The 5,265-nt window shown below is 40.4% G+C and overlaps 1 pseudogene; it reads right to left on the bottom strand.

The window, feature by feature from the left end:
- Positions 1–2,102: 2,102 nt before the first annotated feature.
- Positions 2,103–2,921, bottom strand: LOC137105045 (uncharacterized; annotated as a pseudogene).
- Positions 2,922–5,265: the final 2,344 nt, after the last annotated feature.

Genomic DNA, 5,265 nt, shown 5'->3' with positions numbered 1-5,265 from the left:
TTATGCGGCTGGGTTTTAAGCCTAGACTTAAAATTAGAGAGCGTGTTTGCTTCCCAAACCTGAACTGGGAGCTGGTTCCACAGGAGAGGAGCTTGATAACTAAGGGCTCTACCTCCCATTCTACCTTTGGAAATTCTGGAAACCACAAGTAGGCCTGCATTCTGAGATCGAAGTGGTCTACTGGGATGATGTGGTGCTATGAGGTCTTCTATATATGATGGAGCCTGACCATTCAGAGCTTTATATGTAAGAAGCAGGGTTTTTAATTTTATTCTAAATTTAATGGGAAGCCAATGGATAGAAGCTAGTGAAGGTGAAATATGATCTCTCTTGCTAGTTCCAGTCAGCACTCTTGCTGCAGCATTTTGGATTAATTGCAGGCTCTTTAGGGAGTTACTGGGGCATCCTGAAAGTAGGTCATCATATTTCTGAGATTTTTGGGGCCAAATACTTTGACTTCAGTTTTGTCTGAGTTTAGAAGTAAAACATTTTGGAACATCCAATATTTTTATCATCTTTTTAACATCTTTATGTGTTGTAGGCATGGAACTTTATTAACTGATTATTTTCATCTGGTTACATAGATAGATACAGCTGGGTATCATCAGCATAGCAGTGGAAATTTGTGTTTTCTAATAATGTTGCCTAAAGGAGACATGTATAAAGTAAAAAGTATTGGTCCTAGCACTGAGCCTTGTGGAACTGCATAGCTAACCTTTGTGTGCATGGAGGATTCATCATTAACATGAACAAATTGAAATCTATCAGATAGATCATATTTAAACCAACCTAGTGCAGTTTCTTTAATCCCAATTTCATGTTCCAGTCTCTTTAATAAAATTTTATGATCAATGGTATCAAATTCAGCACTAAGATCTAACAGAACAAGTATAGAGATGAGTCCATTATCTGAGGCCATGAGAAGATCGTTGGTGACTTTTACCAGTGCTGTTTCTGTACTATGATGAACTCTAAATCCTGACTGAAAGTCTTCATACAAATTATTCCTATGAAGGTGATCACATAATTGTTTTGCAACTATTTTTTCAATTATTTTACAAATAAAGGGGAGATTAGATATTGGTCTGTAATTGGCTAAGACACCTGGGTCAAGACAGGTTTTTTTAAGTAGTGGTTTAATTACAGCTACCTTATAGGCCTGTGGTACATAGCCTGTTTCAGAGGGGCAACATTACCGAGTATTGTACGTAGTGAGGCTGCAGAATTGTCAACAAGATAATCTACTTGTGCAGGAGAAACATTAAGGTGGCTACTTTCAATTGTATTGACTTATGGTGAAGCAAATGATGAAAGAATCATTTCTTTAAATTTCACTATGTCATTTTCGAAGTGCGTTTGTCTCATCTGCCAGTCAGTCATCGCTGAACCGAAGAAGGAAAACGTGGAGCGGCATTTTCGGAATGTTCATAAAAACTACGACACTGACTTCCCTCCGAAAAGCGAACTGAGAAGAAGGTGAAGGAACTAAAATCTCAGCCTGAGGCTGGCTATCAGCAGCTACTGTCCCTGGCTAATTCTATTCAATGCAAGTAATCAGAGTACGGTAATGGGAAAAAAAAGAGTTGTATTGCACAATATGGGTTCATGTAGTTATGCAAGCTACACCAACATATATTGTGCATATAAAGAATTCTCAGTTTTGTATTATTATAGTATATCATTTTGACTTGGTCATTTTATAAGTAGCTCACAAGCCAAGAATGTGTGGGCACCCCTGGTCTAGGGTTTATTGGTAAGCTTGAATGGAAGATTGCTGCAACTCCTCCACCTCGGCCTGTTCTTCTAGGAACATGATAATTAATATGACTTGGGGGGTTGACTCATTTTTCTCAGTTTCAGTAAGAAGAAATAAATCGAATTGATGATTGATTATTAAGTCATTTACTAACAGAGATTTAGAAGAAAGAGATCTGATATTTAATAATCTACATTTAATAGTTTTGGGGATTTGTTCTGTAAGAGGAGTAGTCTTAACTTTTATTAGGTTATCATGATTAATTCTTTATGGTCGTTTTTGGTTTATTTAATTTAGTTGGTTGGGGAACAGACAAAGTCTCTATAGGTATGTGGGAGTTGTGGAGGGGTGACGGTTGTAAGGACACTGCAGAGAGGCGTGTAGGACTGGATCTCTGCATCCTAGGCTCAACTCTGGATTGTCATTCTTTTGGTTGTCTAATAAAACCAGCCATATTTCTGGATAAGAAAGCTGCACCATCTAAAGTAGGATGGATGCCATCTCTCCTAATCATCCTAGATTTTCCCCAAAATGTTTCCAACTATCTATGTAGCCCACATCGTTTGCTGGACACCACCTAGACAACCAGCGGTTGAATGACAACATGTTGGTGTAAATGTCGTCACTGGTCAGATTTGGCAGTGGTCAAGAGAAAACTACGAAGTCCGACATCGTTTTAGCAAAGTAACACACTGATTCAACGTTCATGTTAGTGACCTCCGATTTGCGGCCGTCACTAACTCCTGTGTAAATAATAATCTTACTCTATTTACATTTATCTTTAGCCAGGAGTTTCAAATATGAATCAACGTCGCCCGCTCTGGCCCCAGGAAGACATTTGACTACGGCCGCTGGAGTCTAACTTCACATTTCTGACTATAGAGCTGCCAATTACCAGAGTTGTTTCTCAGCGGGTTTGTCGCTGAGTGGAGAAAATCGGTTAGAAACGTGAACTGACTGGTGGTGAACCTCGGGTGTCTGTTTAGCATTAGATCTCTTACCACCTGTCACCCAGCCGGACTGGCTTCCCAGGTGCTCGGGAAGCTGCTGGGGGACAACTAAAAGGGGCTAAGCTAGGTCGGCCCGCACCAGCTACTGGGGTCTGACTAGCTGTATTATTTACCATGGTGCGGAGCAACACCTCCAATTCTGTACCATATACCATTATAACTAAAGGAGGCAGAGGAAAAACTGAACATGAGTAAGTGAGAGAAGGAGAGACAGAGGGAGACAGAGAAGCCATTGCTAATGAACAACTGCTAAGCTAGCGAAGCTGGTTATGTTTTAGAAGAGCAGGTGCTTGTGTAATACAAGCGTATGTCAAGTCTCAAGTATTAATTCTTATGTAGAGAAATCACTTATTTAAGTAAAATAAGAGCTGCAATTGAATAGTAAACAGTCCTTCGGTAGGAACCCAAGAGTGTGCAGAGTCCAAAACAAGGGAGATCCAGGAGCGGGCAGCCCAATAAGGTGGCAAAGTAACAGGGAGCAAAGGATACAGTATACAAGGAACCGGTATGAACTGGCAAAAGACTGAAGGGAGAGCCAGGTTTAAAAGGATGGGAGCAGGTGAAACAAATCAGGACAAACGAGGTAGGTAAAGAAACCAAACAGAGTATTAACAGGAAGTGGGACTGGAGGAGGAAATAAAGCTGGTTAAAACAGGGACAACTAAACACAGGATTGTAATAAGATCACATGTTGAAACTGAGACATTTTAGCAAGACCATTACCTTACTTTTTAAAAATAGCTCTGGCCCTGAGAACGTTTCTGGGGTGAGTTCTCATATGGCTTCTCTTATCGTGATACAGCTTTAACTTACATTTGAAGATTGCACAGCAAGCTGTGTTCACAGACAATGATTTCTGGAAGTGTTCCTGAGCCCATGCAGTGATGTCCAGTTGGAATCATGCCTGTTTGTAATGAAGCCTGAACGCCAGAAGATCAAATCCAGTTTTGACCTTCGGCCTTTTCCCTTGCACACAAAGATTCCTCCTGATTCTCTGAATCTTTTGATATTATATAATAATGTAGATTGTGGGGTCTTCACAATTTTATGTTAAGGCTTTGTGTGAATATCATGTCAGGTGCTCTCACTTTACGTTTATTTACTGTGTGGATGGCATTTGCCCTATTAGCTGTACAGTATGTGGTGTTTGAAGTTTGGCAAACTACAAGGAGGCGTGTCATAAGCGTTTTGTCCTAAGGATAGTTACGCACAATGCTGCCACCCTAGGTATTGCAGTGTTTCCTTTATTGTTGTCATTAGTTCAATAACCACTTGCTGCTTCTTAATTCAGCATGTTGAATAGCTTGTGTTCCATGTTGGTGAGTGAGATCACGCTAATTAGTTATTAAGCCTGAAAAAAATCAGTGCGTCCCAAGAAGACAAATTAAAGTAATGGAAGTGTGCAAACACAGAAATCAAAAGGGCACTTGGAAGGTTCTTTTCATTTTCATCTTCATCTCATCTAAACATTCCAGAATGAACATATTTTCACAATGACATGAATATCTGGAATTACTAGTGGAACAACCATATATGGTGTAGTGTGAAAATAAGGAAGAACTACTTTGTTTAGGGTTTGTATCTGCACTCTTTGCATCTGTTTTTCGATTTAGGAAGGCAAATACAAAGTACCACCACCTGTTTTTTAGTGCCCGTCATTGGCACAGAGCATAACAGTGGGAGCCAATGCAACAGTCAGCCTTTGTCAGGGACACTTCTTTGATGTCATCTTGGTGCGTCTCTGCCCTAATGTCTCATTGATGGAAATGGCTGTATTTGGGGACGGCTCTCCTGTCTCTGCAGTGGACTTCTAAAATTCTGTTCATTGGGTTCTTGGTCACCTCCCTGCTAATCAACCTTTGACTGCCATCACCTGTTGTCATGTGCAATCTTTCCTGCAAACATGACAAACTTTTGGCCAGCAGATTGAGATTAGTCTCTCAAGCTACAAGCATCAAGTTGCTCCCTCTGTTGCAAATTGTTGCTTCTAATTTTAGGCTTAGTGGGGCATGGACAGAGAAAAAGGCTTAAGAAAGCTGAAGAGAACTGACTATTATCCTGTTCTATTTACCGAGTTCAGGGCACAATCGCTTTCACACAAACAACCATAAGCTTCTTTCCATCTGGGGCTCAGACAAAGGAACCACCGCAGTTCTTCATCAAAATGAAGATTCCATTTCCTCAAGGAAAACAACACAATGAAAAGTCAGGAGGGTTAATGATACTTGTGAGTAACTCTCCATGTGGGCCATTTGGGGGTGAGTTTTCAGGGAGACTCAGTGAAAAGAGGACAGTGAGAGAGGGGAGACCTTGCTCAGTGACAGTGATCCATTTTGAATATAATCAGGCACCGCTGCTTTTGCTATTAAAAATGAATTAGGCAAAGGACAATTAGTAGGCATTGTCATGCAAATGCTATGAGATGTATTGTTCTCTGTCAGAACACATGTTAAATCTAATTAAATTGAACTCTGGGTTGTCTGCTCTGTTGTTTAGGAG

The sequence above is a fragment of the Channa argus genome, chromosome 19 (genome assembly GCF_033026475.1).
Source record: "Channa argus isolate prfri chromosome 19, Channa argus male v1.0, whole genome shotgun sequence".
Classification (NCBI taxonomy): domain Eukaryota; kingdom Metazoa; phylum Chordata; class Actinopteri; order Anabantiformes; family Channidae; genus Channa; species Channa argus.
The sequence above is the reverse complement of the archived record's forward strand: the minus strand, read 5'-3'. Positions and strand labels throughout refer to the sequence as shown.